Here is a 17,849-nt window from a genome sequence, read left to right on the forward strand (position 1 = left end):
GGAGTTGGAGTCCAAAACACCTGAAGGGCTGAAGATTGCACATGCCTGATCTAGAAGATGCTTGCAGCAGACTCTGTCATCAACTTCTAATGGAAGCGTCCACAGAACTAGAAGACTTATATCATGCCTAGAGAAAATATATATTTTGGACACAGCTAAGTGAAATTGTGGACACGGGATCATACTGCATTCAGAAGTAGAAGTAAGTTCTGCAGTAGTAAAATGTGGCAATGGTGAGCTCTCCTGTTTCAGTATGCCTCCCAGTCAACTAGGCCTCTTCCCACATCCAGGTTCTCAACTATGTCCATCCTGTTTTTCTCTCTCATACCAGTCAATTAGGGGTGTCAAATGATGTAGTTATACCATGATACTGTCACGACTCCTTTATATGGAATTTTGGGATTTCTGATTTCATTCACAATCTCTGGTCCAATTAAGGTGAGATTACTAAAGCTTAAGCGGCTGAGGGGGGAAAGGAAGGGGTCTGAGGCTATTAGGAATGGTGGGAGTTGAAGTCCAAAACACCTGGAGGGCCCATGTTTGCCTGTGACTGATCTACACTGTAGAATTAATGCAGTTTGATGCCATGTAACTTTCATGACTCAGTGCTAAGGAGTCATGAGAGTTGTAGTCTAGTGAAGCAGCACTGCTCTTTGGCAAGAAAGGCTAAAGCCATGAAACTACAACTCCTAGGATTCAATAGCATTGAGCCATGGCAATCCAAATGATGGATCTCTGAGGGTGTCAGGGCTCCTCCAAACAAGCTTACTGGGTTTATTGAGGAGTTTTTAAACCAAGCACAACAGTCGTTAAATAGATTTGCCAGTAATTTGCATTAGTCTGGTCTCCCTTGTCATCCTGGCACAGTTCCAGGGGAGTGGCAATAAGCCTCCTGTAGCAATAAAGGAGATAACAGGGAAAGTGAAACTTAAGTGTACCCTTGCTTCCTAAGGAGCTATGGCTGCTACTCCTTTTTCGAAGCCAGCCTCCAGATCAAAAGGGCGCACTCGACCTGCTGTCTGTGCCCTTTGCCAAGGGCCCTACAGAATCCCTGTGGTCTTCAAGGGACAGACATTCTGCCGTTTCTGTTTTGATCACTTGAAGAACGAGGGAGCAATTAACCAGCAGTCCCCTGAGGATGACAGCAAGGTGAAGAGAGAGGAGGTTGGAAAGGAAGAGAAGGACACCGAAGAGAAAGAAGTCTGTAGACAGTGCTCTGAACATGGCGAGAACCTGATTTGGTTCTGTGTTCAGGAAACCGCACTCCTCTGTGAAGTTTGCAAGGCATCAGGAGACCACGCGTCTCACACTGTGGTCCCCGTGGAAGATGCTGCCCAGGAATATAAGGTAGGAGCACTTATCAATCATCTATTTCATGTGTCTCGGTTTGATAGGGATGGCCTCACTGCCTTGCATAATTATATCTGGTTGTATATCACAGGAGAAGTTTCTACTCTAAAGGGTTTTCGGCTCTTCTCTGAAAGGCTGTGCTTTTCTCAAAGTTATGATCTCCAAAAGGTGTTTTTCCAAAAGGTTATAAATGCCATTTTCCAAAAAAGAAAAAATCATGAACTTGTATTTATTTATTTATTTATTATTTATTTGCTTTATTTTTATACCGCATTTTTCAGCCCAATCAGGCAACTCAATGCGGTTTGTAGAGCTGTAAGAGATCCTAAAGCAGTGTTTCTCAACCTTCCTAATGCACGACCCCTTATAATAATAATAATAATAATAATAATACTTTATTTATACCCCGCTATCATCTCCCCAAGGGACTTGGTACGGCTTACATGAGGCCAAGCCCGCAATACATCAATACAAGCAATACAACCACAATACAAAGCAAAATACAAATACTAATACAAAGCAATTAAAATAAATCTCATACATAAATACATAAATAGCATAAACATTGAACAATAGCACAACACACATTTAAAATCTATGGCTGGGCCAAATGTAATTAAAATTAAAAAAATAATGCTGGGCATGAACAAGATAGTGGAGGTGGGGCGTTAAGTCGCCTTTGGGCTGAGAAAGGCAGTATATAAATATGGCAAATAAATAAATAAATTCAGTTCCTCATGTTGTGTGTGTGGGTTTTTTTGGTTTGTTGTTTTTTTTTTTTTTTGTCGTGTCAGGAACGACTGTAGAAACTTCTGGTGTGAGAGAATTGGCCGTCTGGAGCTGATAGAGGGAGCTCATCCGCCTCTCCCCAGATTTGAACCTGCTACCTGTCCTTCAGTCCTGCCAGCATAGGGGTTTAACCCACTATGTCACCGGGGGCTCCAGTCATGTTGTGGTGGCCCCCAACCATAACATTATTTTAGTTGCTACTTCATAACTGTAGTTTTTCTACTGTTATGAATTGTAATGTAACTATCTGATAGGCAGGATGTATTTTCATTCACTGGACCAAATTTGACACAAATACCCAATATGCCCAAATTTTAATACTGGTGGGGTTTGGGGAGGGGGTGTTGATTTTGTCATTTGGGAGTTGTAGTTGCCAGGATTTATAGTTAAGCTACAATCAAAGAGCATTTTGAACTTCACCAACAATGGAATTTCAATGAATCATATCATCCAGAATCATAGTCTAAAGATCAATCTGTAGTCAAATTGCACATATTCCATAGTAACATTTCTGCACTGCTCTGTTTTTCAAACACCTGCACCCAGAACCAGGTTTTGATTCTCTTTCTAAACACTAGGAGGGAGAGGGCCGCCCTAATATCACTAGGAAGGGAGTTCCACAACTGAGGGGCTACCACTGAGAAGGCCCTGTCTTTCGTCCCCACCAAGCACGCTTGCAAAAAAGGTGGGACCAAGTGCAGCCCCCCCCCCCCCCCAGACAATCTTAATCTCCGAGATGGTTCATAGGGGGAGATATGTTTGGACAGGTAGGCTGGGCTGGAACCGTTTACGGCTTTATAGGCTAAAGCCAGCACTTTAAATTATGTTCGGTAGCAGATTGGGAGCCAGTGGAGCTGATGCAACCGGGGGGGGGGGGTGGTTGGTATGCTCCCTGTACACTACTCCAGTGAGCAGCCTGGCTGTCACCCATTGGACCAATTGTAGCTTCCAAGCAGTCTTCAAAGGCAACCCCGTGTAGAGTGCATTGCAGGATATACAAGATGTAACCAGAGCATGGACCACCGTGGCCCAAATGTGAACACTGGTGGAGTTTGAGGAAAATAGATCTTGACACTTGGGAGTTGAAGTTGCTGGGATTTATAGTTCACCTACCATCAAAGAGCATTCTGAACCCCACAACCAATAGAATTGGGCCAAACTTCCCACACAGAACCCTCATCACCAACAGAAAATACTGTGTTTTCTGATGGTCTTTGGCAACCCCTCTGACACCCCCCTCATGATTCCCCCAGAGGTCCCGACCCCCAGGTTGAGAAACATTGCCCTAAAGGCCATCCAATCCAACCCCTTTCTGCTGTGCAAGACATAATCAAAGCACTAAAAACAGATGGCCATCCAGCTTCTCTTTAGGGCACAACAGTACAAGACAGGCTATATAACATGCCCAGCTCTGACATCCATTAGAGAAGAGCACTTCTCCAAATTTCCCTTAGTATTTGCCACCTGATTCTGTTGCCTTGTGAAGAAGCAGAGTGACGCTGACCCTGGTTATGTTATTCCAATTTGTCAGGAATCTCATAGTAAAGAGGATATAAATTGCTCTCAAGTGGGCCAGTTGAGCAGAATTTCTCCAGAGTTAGACCATGAACTCCTAGAGTTCGCTTCAAAACTGGGCATTATAGACTTGATAAACAACATCCAGTATTGATCTGGGGAAAGAAAGGATGGCTTTCAATGCAATAAATAAAAATGCATTTTTATTTTATTTTATTTTTTCCAGGGGAAATTGCAGCTTGCTGTAGATTTGCTCAAGCAGCATCTAGAAGAGTCGGAGAAGCAGGCATACCAAGAAGGGAAGAAAACAGCTATTTGGAAGGCAAGTGCCCCTTTTCAAGTCTCCAGTGACTTCTTTATATTGGAGGGTACATGCAAATCCTAGTTTCCTGCAAACAGGTTACTACTGAGAGGAAAAAATAGGAACTAGAGAGTGGAAAATTTGGCAGGAAATTGGTGTAAGGTCCTGATGTGGAATTATTTCTGAGACTGGGACAGCATAGTTGCTTTTCAAAAATTCTTCAAAAATAAAAGTAGTGAGGTTAAGTCTGTATTTTAAAAAGAAACGTTTGTTGCAAATCATAGATTGCCATCCTCTCAAGCAGTTACAAATGGATTGTTTGTCGTGTCAGAGCGACCAGTCCATTATATTACATTTCTAACAGAACAAAGCAAACAAACAGAAAAATACAAAACTTGTGAGTTTGGTAGTTGGTTAAATGTCCTTTGACCAGTATCTGGCCACTTGGAGTGCTTCCGGTGTTGCTGCAAGAAGGTCCTCCCTTGTGCATGTGGCAGGGCTCAGGTTGCATTGCAGCAAGTGGTCAGTGGTTTGCTCTTCTCCACACTCGCATGTCGAGGATTCCACTTTGTAGCCCCATTTCTGAGGGTTGGCTCTGCATCTCGTGGTGCCAGAGCGCAGTCTGTTCAGTGCCTTCCAAGTCGCCCAGTCTTCTGTGTGCCCAGGAGGGAGTCTCTCATTTGGTATCAGCCATTGGTTGAGGTGCTGGGTTTGAGCCTGCCACTTTTGGACTCTCGCTTGCTGAGGTGTTCCAGCAAGTGTCTCTGTAGATCTTAGAAAACTATGTCTAGATTTAAGTCGTTGGCGTGCTGGCTGATACCCAAACAGGGGATGAGCTGGAGATGTCTCTGCCTTGGTCCTTTCACTATTGGCTGCTACTTCCCTGCGGATGTCAGGTGGTGCAATACCGGCTAAGCAGTGTAATTTCTCCAGTGGTGTAGGGCGCAGACACCCTGTGATAATGTGGCATGTCTCATTAAGAGCCACATCCACTGTTTTAGTATGGTGAAATGTGTTCCACACTGGGCATGCATACTCAGCAGCAGAGTAGCACAGCGCAAGGGCAGATGTCTTCACTGTATCTGGTTGTGATCCCCAGGTTGTGCCAGTCAGCTTTCGTATGTTATTGTTTCTAGCACCCACTTTTTGCTTGATGTTCAGGCAATGCTTCTTGTAGGTAAGAGCACGGTCCAGAGTGACTCCCAGGTATTTGGGTGCGCTGCAATGCTCCAGTGGGATTCCTTCCCAGGTGATCTTCAGAACTCGGGATGCTTCTCTGTTCTTGAGATGAAAGGCACATGTCTGTGTTTTAGATGGGTTAGGGATCAGCTGGTTTTCCCTGTAGTAGGCAGTAAGAGCACCTAGAGCTTCGGAGAGCTTCTGTTCCACAGTCTCAAAGCTCCCTGCTTGAGCAGTAATGGCATGATCATCAGCATAGATGAAACTCTCTGTCCCTTCTGGCAGTGGCTGGTCATTTGTGTAGATGTTGAACATGGATGGAGGAAGCACGCTCCCCTGAGGCAGGCCGTTCTTCTGTTTCCGCCATCTGCTTCTCTGGCCCTGGAACTCAACAAAAAAGCTCCTGTTTTGTAGCAGGTTTCCTATGAGGCGGGTGAGGTGGTAGTATGGATGATATTATGATTCTGTGTATAAGCTGAGCTAACATTGGTAATTTTTCTTTTGTTATTGTAGCAGTAGTTTCTGAATGGTAAATATGAATATTTCCTATTCTGATACTATGGATACAATAGCAAATGCACCCCCAAACCTATATTAACAGCCTACTTCTTTACCTACTTCACAATAAGGTAAAATTGGATACTAATGCAAATGTAATGATAACAATAATTATCATTATGCAAAGGCAGGTAGGAAACATAGATGCATAGATGGGCTGGGCTTTAGCACAGCAGGTTAAACTGCCAGTTGCAGAAAATCTTTCCAATCAAAAGGTTGACCGTTCAACCCGGGTTGGGGTGAGCTCCTAACTGTCAGCCCAGCATTTGCTCACCTAGCAGTTCAAAAACTGTAATGTGATTAGATAAATAGATTCCGCCTTGGCAGTGAGGTAATAAAAGATGCCGTCGATTCAAACAGGAGAGCATTCAAAGACAACAAAGCTCCTTGGCATGGAAGATGGAGCAACAGCAAACACACACACACACACACACACACCTGTGGCTGGAGTCAACCACAGCCTCAAAATGCCTGAGATGGAAAAGATGGGAAGCCTTTACCTCTGTTTATGTACTGTCTGTCCTTGTTAATTGTATAACAGCATTGAATGTTTGCTGTATACATGTACTGTAGTCTGTCCTGAGTCTCCTCAGGGAGATAGGGTGGCATATAAATAAAGTATATTATTATGATTATTATTATTATTATTATTATTATTATTATTATTACCATGCAGGGCATGAAAAGTTTTATCAATTTTATTTCTTATCTGCCTCTCCTTGTGGTTTATAATAATTATATAAAATACACATATTGAAACATATTTCTACAAAATACATATGCTAAAATACACAGAACAAAGATTAAAATATAGTGAGTTTAAAATTCATGATCTGGACACTCCAGTTGACCTTTACTAGGGGTAATCTACTGACCACTGCTATGGAATCCTAGGAGTTGTAGTTTGGTGAGGGTCCAACACTCCTTGGGAGGAAAGACTAAAGATCTTACAAAACAACAGCTCCCCTTATTACCTAACATTGAGCCATGCCAGTTAAAGTGTTGTCAAACTGCATTAATTCTGAGTGGTTAACTATGACTCTGGAGATAGGATTTGAATCTCTATTCAGCTATGGAAGCCTATTGGGTAATCTGAAACCCCCATGATAAATGCGTCAGCATAAGTTAGAAGTTGTTTGATGGCACACAACTTCAGTTCTGCAGTGTCTGCCTGTAACCCTTGTAGCTTGTCTTCCTCCATCAGCTGTGATGGAATTGCCTTTTTCATTACCAATGTTGATGGAAAGTTCCTCTGCTCTTGGATACAAAATGGGGGAGGCATTAAGTGATCCTCTGTTGCGAAGTATCTATGATGATCCCTGTAGTGTAAGACAGCCATGCCAAACTGCTTTGACCTTTCTTTCTTTCTTTCTTTCTGATGATGATGATGATGATGATATGGTGATGAAGGATGCGGTGCACAGCCAGAAAGAGAGGATCATGAGTGAGTTTTACAAGCTGCACGACTTCCTGGGTGATGAAGAAGAGAGGCTCTTGAAAGAGTTGAAGGAAGAGAAAAGGCAGACCCTGAAGAAGCTGCATAAGAATTTGGAACAGCTCTCAGTGCAAAGATCCTCCTTGAAGCAGCTGGTTGCAGAAGTCAAGAAGAAAAGCCAGCAGTCAGACACAGAACTCTTGAAGGTGAGCTCATGCTTAAGATTGCTACTGTAATTTGGGAGTGTGTCTGGAGTATGTCTAATGCTGGGAGTTGTAGTTTTACCAGGTCTTTAGCCCTCTCTGCCCAAGAGTGCTGGTGCCTCACCAAACTACAACTCCCAGGATCCATAACATTGAGTAACATCAGTTTAATGTTAGAAATGACAAACCCTCTTCATGCCTTCTCTAGTCATCCATTTATCTATGATCCTGTTGATTATTGTTTGTATGCATGTTCTGGTATGCAGCTTCCTTTGCTCTATGGTTCCTGAGAAGTTATTAAAGGGTCTGCAACCCACATGCTCTCTCTCACTCTCTCCTTTTGACTATGTGACCTGTTGACAGCTGTTTTTGTTATAAGAGAGATGCCCTGGCGGGCTGGCACAGGAAACATATCTGAAACTTGACTGATAAGTTTTGTACCTGTGTATGCTGAACACATGAAGGTTGTAAGTAAACCAAATATGCTATTTTTATCAAAATCTACTTCATTTTTGTCACTGGAGTGCACGATATAAAACAAGTTGTTTTATGGGAGTCCCAGAGGGGGACTCAGGGCGGCCTCACAACAAGCACCATACGATGCCATCGCCGTCATAAAACATACATTAGAACACTTATAAAGCAGTGCTGTTTTTATGCACTGGCAAATTTTCCTAACAGATTAGAGATAACAGGTTATTCTGTCTAACAACTGAAACCATTGCCTTGCATAATTATATCTGGTTGTATAACACAAGATAATATATTCTAAAGTGTTTTTGGCTCTTCTCTGAAAGGTCATGCTTTTCTTTAAAAGTTATAATATCCAAATGGTGTTTTCCAAAACATTTTGAATGCTGTTTTCCAAATTTAAGTGGTGTTAAACCGCGACATTGTTCAGGAGGCGGCAACAAAGTACGTCCCAAAGAAAAAGAAAACCAAGAAGGCAAAATGGTTGTCTGCTGAGACACTGGAAGTAGCCCAAGAAAGGAGGAAAGCAAAAGGAAACAGTGATAAGGGGAGATATGCCCAGTTAAATGCGCAATTCCAGAGGTTAGCCAGAAGAGATAAGGAACTATTTTTAAATAAGCAATGCATGGAAGTGGAAGAAGACAACAGAATAGGAAGGACAAGAGACCTCTTCCAGAAAATTAGAAACATTGGAGGTAAATTTCAGGCAAAAATTGGTATGATAAGAAACAAAGATGGCAGGGACCTAACAGAAGCTGAAGAGATCAAGAGAAGGTGGCGAGACTATACAGAAGATCTGTATAGGAAGGATAATAATATCGAGGATAGTTTTGACAGTGTGGTGAATGAATTAGAACCAGACATCCTGAGGAGTGAGGTTGAATGGGCCTTAATAAGGATTGCTAACAACAAGGCAGCAGGAGACGACGGGATCCCAGCTGAACTGTTTAAAATCTTGAAAAATGATGCTGTCAAGGTGATGCATGCCATTTGCCAGCAAATATGGAAAACACAAGAATGGCCATCAGACTGGAAAAAATCAACTTATATCCCCATACCAAAAAAGGGAAATGCGAAAGACTGCTCAAACTTCCGTACAGTGGCCCTTATTTCTCATGCCAGTAAGGTCATGCTCAAGATCCTGCAAGGAAGACTCCAGCAATACATGGAGCGAGAGTTGCCAGATGTTCAAGCTGGGTTTAGAAAAGGCAGAGGAACCAGAGACCAGATTGCCAATATCCGCTGGATAATGGAGAAAGGCAGGGAGTTTCAGAAAAACATCTACTTCTGCTTCATTGACTATTCTAAAGCCTTTGACTGTGTGGATCATAATAAATTGTGGCAAGTTCTTGGTGGGATGGGCATCCCAAGCCACCTTGTCTCTCTCCTGAGGAATCTGTACAAGGACCAAGTAGCAACAGTCAGAACTGACCACGGAACAACAGACTGGTTCAAGATTGGGAAAGGCGTACGGCAAGGCTGCATACTCTCACCCAACCTTTTTAACTTGTATGCAGAACACATCCTGCGATGTGCGGGGCTGGATGAATGCAAAGCTGGGGTGAAAATTGCTGGAAGAAACATTAACAACCTCAGATATGCAGATGACACCACTCTGATGGCCGAAAGCGAGGAGGAGCTGAGGAGCCTTCTAATCAAGGTGAAAGAAGAAAGCGCAAAAGCCGGGTTGCAGCTAAACATCAAAAAAACCAAGATTATGGCAACAAGAATGATTGACAACTGGAAAATAGAGGGAGAAAATGTGGAGGCCGCGACAGACTTTGTATTTCTAGGTGCAAAGATTACTGCAGATGCAGACTGTGGCCAGGAAATCAGAAGACGCTTACATCTTGGGAGGAGAGCAATGTCCAGTCTCGATAAAATAGTAAAGAGTAGAGACATCAGACTGGCAACAAAGATCCGCCTAGTCAAAGCCATGGTATTCCCTGTAGTCACCTATGGATGTGAGAGCTGGACCTTAGGGAAGGCTGAGCAAAGGAAGATCAATGCTTTTGAGCTGTGGTGCTGGAGGAAAGTGCTGAGAGTGCCTTGGACTGCGAGAAGATCCAACCAGTCCATCCTCCAGGAAATAAAGCCCGACTGCTCACTGGAGGGAAAGATACTAGAGACAAAGTTGAAGTACTTTGGCCACATCATGAGGAGACAGGAAAGCCTAGAGAAGACAATTATGCTGGGGAAAGTGGAAGGCAAAAGGAAGAGGGGCCGACCAAGGGCAAGATGGATGGATGGCATCCTTGAAGTGACTGGACTGACCTTGAAGGAGCTGGGGGTGGTGACGGCCGACAGGGAGCTCTGGCGTGGGCTGGTCCATGAGGTCACGAAGAGTCGGAGGCGACTGAACGAATGAACAACAACAACAACAACAAACTGCATTATTTCAACTGTGGAGATGTCTCCTTAAATATTAAATAAAGAACCACAGCTCAGTAGTAGTCAGTCCTCTATATCCATGAATTTAATCATCTATGGCTTGAAAATATTTTAAAGGCTTGATTCTACCATTTTATATGAGGGATACCATTTTACTACACCATTGCATATAATGGGACTTGAGCATCTGTGGATTTTGGTAACTTCAGGGGGGTCCTGAAACCACAGTAGGCACCAAGGGCCCATTGTAGGACCCAGAGGTGGGGAAAGTTACTAGCTTGACTCTATGGCTCCCAGAATTTCCTTTTCACTGGTAATTGAAACTGTGGAATTCTGTCCTGCAAGGTCTAAAAAGACAACTTTTTCCATCTCTGGTCAGTCCAAGGTTTGAGAAAGTTACTTCTTTGGCCTACCACCTCCAGAATCTCATAACCAGTGCCCAGAATCTCATAACCATTGCTTTGAATGTGCCTTCCTGCTTCTTGGCAGGGGGGTTGGACTGCATGGCCCATGAGGTCTCTTCCAACTCTTATCGTACAAAGTCGTACAAAGAAGTGTGAGTACGTATGTGCCTTCTGTCAGTTTATGGAACCCCCATTAATTTCACAGAGTTTTTGTAAAGCTTAGATATTTTAAAACTGCAAAATTACCGAAGTACAGTTGGTAGCAAGTCATGGATAAAAAGGTTAATGTTTTTAAAGTGCTCAACTATTCCCTTTTTTCAATTCAGAAAATAACCACGTTTCTTTTTTTTTTCTGTTTTTCTTTTCACAAGGATGTCGAAAACATCTTAAGCAGGTGAGGTTTGCAGTTTGTTTTCCCTCCTTAATGCAAAGATGCCAGTCAAAAATATCATTATCCTAAGTTAAATAATGTAGCCCTTCAGATGTAGGACCGCAGTGCTCAGCATCCCTTTCTCTTGGCTGTGCTTGTTAGAATTCCTGGGGATTGCAGTCCACCAAAATCTGGAGGGCCATATGATTCCCGTAGATAAAGGTAAAGGTTTTCCCCTGACATTAAGTCCAGTTGTGTCCAACTCTGGGGGTTGGTGGTCATCTCCATTTCCAAGCTGAAGAGCTGGCATTGTCCATAGACACCTCCAAAGTCATGTGGCAGGCATGATTGCATGGAGCACAGTTGCCTTTGTGCCAGGGCAGTACTTATTGATCTACTCACGTTTGCATGTTTTCAAACTGCTAGGTTGGCAGAAGTTGGGGCTAACAGCGGGAGCTCACCCCACTCCCCGGATTTGAACCACCAACCTTTCAATCAGCAAGTTCAGCAGCTCAGTGCTTTAACCCTTCACCACTGGGGGCTCTTATGATTCCCATCACGGACTTAAATATCTTAAATGCTTGTTCCTTACAAAGTAAACATAAGTTTCAACGGACGGGTTTTCTTTAGGATCCCAGGAAAGAAAGAACATGTTAAATCCCTTCTTTGTATTTACACGGGGAATGGGGGAACGGTTCCCCCACCCCTTCCTAGCATTTAAGAGTGAGTTCAGCATGGAAATCAGGCGGAAGCCATGGTTTCAGAGTTCAGTGTAGTGAAGGCATTTTGACTTCATGTGAGACTTCCTTCCAGACTTTCTCAACATTGTCAATGAAAAACTACATTTCAGCATTTTTCTCTGCTGTGGTTCTTTGCAGAACTAGAAATGTGACCTGAGTAGAAACAGAAACCGTTTCTGTGGAGCTGAAGAATGTCTATAACATTCCTTGCATTGATATTATTGAAATTCTGACAAAATTCAAAGGTAAACAGCATACTGGGGATTCTGAATTTTCAGTAAACATACATTTTAGTGGGCCAAGGGCAGAGCCATGCGACCATCATGAATGTTTCCTTAATGGAAGAGGAGACTTTTTATACCATTGTTGAAGGCTTTCATGGCTGGAATCACTGGGTTGCAATGAGTTTTCCAGGTTGTTTGGCCATGTTCCAGAAGCATTCTCTCCTGATGTTTTGCCCACATCTATGGCAAGCATCCTCAGAGGCTGTGAGGTCTGTTGGAAACTAGGCAAGTGAGCTTTATATATCTGTGGAATGTCCAGAGTGGGAGAAAGAACTCTTGTCTGTTGGAGGCAAGTGTGAATGTTGTATTAGCATTCAAGGGCCTTGCAGCTTCAAAGTGTAGCTGGTTGCTGCTTGGGGTAATCCTATGTTGGGAGGTATTAGCTGGTCCTGATTGATTCTTGTCTGGAATTCCCCTATTTTTTAGTATTCCTCTTTATATACTGTCCTGATTTTAGCCAGATTTTGTTCATTTTCATGATTTCCTCCTTTCTGTTGAAATTGTCCACGTGCTTGTGGATAATAATAATAATAATAATAATAATAATAATAATAAATAAATAAATAGTAAACTTTATTTATAACCTGCCACCATCTCCCCAAAGGGGACTCAGGGCAGCTAACATGAGGCCAAGCCCAAAATAATACAACATGATTAAACACAAGACAAAATATAACAAAATATATAAAATAACAAATGCAGGAAACAATATAAAATAACATAATAAAACCGAACACAGAGGGTGGGCCATGTGTATGTGGAAAAGGTTAAAACCCTGGGTGAGATAGGGATAAAACTGCATTTGTAAAATGAAAGAGAGGAGCAATGGGATTTGGCCTTTATAGAGGGCAGGGAGAAGGTGCTTTATTCTGAGGGCAGCTGTGAATGGAAGCAACCAGATGGGTTGAGTGGCCACTCTCCGAAGGCACATCTAGTGGATTTCAATGGCTTCTCTGTGTAGTCCGACATGGTGGTTTTTAGAGTGGTCCAGCATTTCTGTGTTCTCAAATAATATGTTGTGTCCAGGTTGGCTCATCAGGTGCTCTGCTATGGCTGACTTCTCAGGTTGAATTAGTCAGCAGTGCCTTTCATGTTCCTTGATACTCTACCACATATATCAGAAGAGCTGCGAGACCAAGAACAAGCCACAGGTGTAAAGACAAAGATACACACAGAGGAGAAGTGTTCTTACCATACATCAAGGGAACCACTGACCTCATTGGGAAGTTGATGAAGTATCAAGGAACATGAGAAGTCAGCCATAGCAGAGCACCTGATGAACCAACATGGACACAGCATATTATTTGAGAACATAGAAATGCTGGACCACTCTAGCAACCACGTGAGACTACACAGAGAAACCACTGAAATCTACAAGCAAGTGGACAATTTCAACAGAAAGAGGAAATCTAACAGGTTACTGGTTGTTGATTGATATTTATGTTTTTGTGATGTTTTGTAACATGTATTATGGTTATTATGTATTTTATTGTCTTATATTTTAATGCCATATTACTGGGCTTGGTCCTCATGTAAGCCACCTCAAGTCCCTTTGGGGAGATGGTGGCAGGATATAAAAATTAACTTATTATAATAATAAAAATAAAAAGTCTGGCTACCAGTATTAAAAAACTCTAAAATCAGGGCAGTAAATAAAGAACAATGCTCAGAAAACAGGGAATCCCAGACAGGATACAATCAGGACCAGCTAACAACTCCCAGAAAAGGATTCACCCAGGCAAGAAGCAGCTAGGCTTTGAAGCTGCAAGGCTATTCAATGCTAGTCAATGTGGCCAACTGCAATATCCACACTTACCTCAAGCAGACAAGAGTTCTTTCTCCCACCCTGGACATTTCACAGATAAACCTCACTTGCCTAGTTTCCAACAGACCTCACAACCTCTGAGGATGCCTGCCATAGATGTGGGCAAAACATCGGGAGAGAATGCTTCTGGAACATGGCCATACAGCATGAAAAACCTACAGCAACCCACTTTCTGTTTAATGAAGGAAAAGCTGGTTAGATGTGTCTGAGCCACATGAGGGAATGGGCAAAAGGATGCATTGCCAGGTATCAAAAAAGCAAAAACTATTAATGAGGAATCATATGTGCATCTACTATTTTAAGCAAAGAAATCATGAAATTCTGGGTTTAGAAAAGCTGGCAAAGTTCCTCTCCTCCTCCTTCATGAACTGAGTGCAAAGTTAAACTACTTTTGCACTTTGAATTAATTCATAGCAATTGAAGTAAGCTGGGGGTGAAGAGCAAGGCCGTAGCCAGAAAAAAATTTCGGGGAGGGTTGAAAATTTCGGGGGGGGGGGAGGTTTGAAAATTTCGGGGAGGGTTGAAAATTTCGGGGGGGGGGGGGGTTGAAACCTGCCTCCGCTGAAGCAAAGAGCACAGCAGGGGGCAGAGCAACCTTCAATAGCCTGCAGCTCCGACCCTGTCAACTACCTCCACCAAGTCTGGCCTCCTTAATGAGAGCATTCAACACCCCCCCCCCCCCCCAACTTGGTTGCTTCACTACATCGGCTATTGCTGCAAGTAATGACAGTGTAAATAAATTGTCAATATTTGCTTGAGATAGTGCTTACAGTTCTGGAGGAACTCTTAATTTTTTACATCTCATAGACTTAGCATGGGGATTTGGTTAACCAGTTAAAATTCATGAGTAAACCAGGTTTAAAAAAAAATCTGAAACATTTCGGGGGGGGGGGTTGAACCCTTAAAACCACCCCCTCGCTACAGGCCTGGTGAAGAGTAAATTAGGAGGGGAAACTGGGACATTTTAAAAGCAGACGAGAAAGCGAGACAGTAGAGGATTAACTGCACCTGTGGCTGCCAAAAGGGATAGTTGGAGGGGATGCAGTCTGAGTAACCCTTTATGAGCCATCACAAATGTCATTCTTTAGGGTTTTATTAAAAACCTGATCCCACCTTCCCAAAACTCTCTCCCTCACCTGTTGTATATCTCCATCTTCTAGTGGATGTGACTCTCGATCTTGCCACTGCTCATCCCAGCCTTGTCATCTCAGAGGACAAGAAGAGTGTGAAACATGGAGGACGACAACAACCAGAACTGCTTGCAAAAGAGAATGCAGAGAGATTTGACACTTATCTTATTGTTCTGGGCTCTGAGAGATTCACTTCGGGGAGGCACTACTGGGAGGTGGAAGTGGGGGAGAGTACAGAGTGGGATCTGGGAGTCTGTAGGGAAATGGTGAGTAGGAAAGGCCAAGTGAGCATCATGTCCCCCTTGAGCGGGTTCTGGAGACTTTGGCTTCGGAACAGAGACCAGTACAAAGCTGTGATCTCCCGTCCAACTCTGCTCCCTATTAATGTGAAGCCAACTAGGGTAGGGATTTTCCTAGACTATTCAGAAGGTGAGATTTCTTTTTACAATGTGACAGACAAGACCCACATTTACACATATGTGGGGACTTTTTACACCCCTTTGAGGCCTTTCTTTAGTCCTGGCCACTATCAGAAAGGGGAGAAAGCATATCCCTTAGCTATCTGTCCAGGTCCAAGGAATGGTACTACTGGGAGAGAAGCACGCCAAGAAGCATAGACTTGGAAGAAAACCCAAGGGCCATCCAGTCTAACCCCATTCTGCCAAGCAGGAAGACACAATTAAAACACTTCAAATGGGTCACAGAATCCTAGAATCATTGAGTTGGAAGAGACCTTGTGGGCCATCCAGTCCAACCCCATTCTGCCAAGAAGCAGGAAAATCCCATTCAAAGCATCTCCAACAGATGGCTATCCAGCCTCTGTTTAAAAGCCTCCAAAGGAGCCTCCACCACACTCTGGGGCAGAGAGTTCCACTGCTAAACAGCTCTCACAGTCAGGAAGTTCTTCCTAATGTTTACGTGGAATCTCCTTTCCTGTAGTTTGAAGCCATTGTTCCGCACCCTAGTCTCCATAGCAGCAGAAAACATACTTGCTCCCTCCTCCCTGTGACTCCCCCTCACTTATTTATACATGGCCATCATGTCTCCTCTCAGCCTCCTCTTCTGCAGGCTAAACATGTCCAGCTCTTTAAGCTGCTCCTCATAGAGCTTGTTCTCCAGAGCCTTGATTATTTGAGTCGCCCTCCTCTGGACACATTCCAGCTTGTCAACATCTCCCTTCAATTGTGGTGCCCAGAACTGTACAGGGTATTCAGATGTGGTCAGATCAAGGCAGAGTTGGAAGATCTGTGTACTACAATGGGTTTCCTCTTTACACTACAAACAGATCATTGCCTGATGTACATTTTACTTAATAAATTTGTTTGGAGGCCTGGCAGTGTCATCCACAATGAACCAGAGGTGTCTATTTCTTTAAACAAAACAAGCAAGATAGATTTTTTTTTCATGTCATACAGCACAACCCTCATTCCTGCGGGCCGGGCACCCAGTGTTACTGAAACACAGCTAACAAAATATCTCTCCTCTTGGAATTTTTGAGGTCCTCCAGGCATTTCTATACCAGAGGACCTAGCAAATCCCTAGAGAGGAATTACAATAGAGTTTGCTATTAGCCAATGTCCACAGTAAGCTCAGATACATATTCTGCATGGATAGAGGAGCCATACCGTAAGGCATCCAAAAGCCACAGCATAGGGAATGCAGGAGAATATGTACACTTCAGTTCAACCTCTGAATTGTTCAATTCAAGCTCCATCAATGTTTAACATTTACAGAAGCCACTGCCAGGCAAGACTGAGTGTTTCATCTATGCTGATGATCATGCCATCACTGCTCAAGCAGGGAGCTTTGAAGTGGTTGAACAGAAGCTCTCTTCAAAGCTTTAGGTGCTCTTACTGCCTATTAAAGGGGAAACCAGATCATTCTTAATCCATCTAAAATGCAAACATGTGCTTTTCATCTTAAGAATAGACAAACATCATGAGGTCTGAGGATTACCTAGGAAGGAATCGCACTGGAGATTTGAAGCACACCCAAATACCCGCGATTCACTCTGGACTGTGCTCCGACTTAAAAGAAGCACTGCTTCTTGTAAGTGGGTGCTAGAAATAATATCATATAAAAGCTGACTGGTATAACCTGGGGATCACAACTAGACACAGCCCTTGCGCTTTGCTACTCTGCTGCTGAGCACGCAATATGGAATACATCTCACCATGTAAAAACAATGGATGTGGCTCTTAATGAGACATGCTGCATTATCACAGGATGTCTACACCCAATACAGCTGGAGAAATTATACTGTTTGGTTGGTATTGCACCACCTGATATCTTCTGGCAACTAGCAGCCAGTAATGAAAGGACAAAGACATTGACATGTCCGGCCCATCCTCTGTTCAGATATCAGCCAGCACCCCAATGACTTAAATCAAGAAACAGCCTCCTAAGATCTACAGAGATATTAACAGGAACATCTCAGCAAGCGAGAGTCCAAAAGTGGCAGATAAAAATTCAGAACCTCCATCAGTGGCTGACGCCAGATAAGAAACTCCCCCCTGGGCACACAGAAGACTTTGTGACTTGGAAGGAAATGAACAGACTGTGCTTTGGCACCATGAGGTGCAGAGCTAGCCTTAAGAATGTGGCTACAAAGTGGAGTCCACAACATGTGAGTGCGGAGAAGAGCAAACCATTGACCACCTATTACAATGCAGTCTGAGCCCTTCCACATGCACAATGGGGGACCTACTTATAGCGACACCAGAGGCACTCCAAGTGGCCAGCTTCCAGTCAAAGGAAATTTAGTATAATGCCAAGTTTTCAACTTTATGGAATTTTATAGATTATAACTACTCTCTATTTGCTTCTGACAAGATAAATAAATAAAGTTCTACCTTTTTTATTTGTGGGGTGGGGGTGGAAGAAGTTGGAAGAAACACCATTATA

The 17,849-nt window shown here is 43.2% G+C and overlaps 1 pseudogene; it reads left to right on the forward strand.

Moving 5' to 3' along the window:
• Positions 1-946: 946 nt before the first annotated feature.
• On the forward strand, positions 947-16,003 carry LOC132769493 (E3 ubiquitin-protein ligase TRIM39-like; annotated as a pseudogene).
• The last annotated feature ends 1,846 nt before the right edge of the window (positions 16,004-17,849 follow it).

This window comes from Anolis sagrei, chromosome 2, assembly GCF_037176765.1.
Source record: "Anolis sagrei isolate rAnoSag1 chromosome 2, rAnoSag1.mat, whole genome shotgun sequence".
In the NCBI taxonomy this organism is placed as follows: Eukaryota; Metazoa; Chordata; class Lepidosauria; order Squamata; family Dactyloidae; genus Anolis; species Anolis sagrei.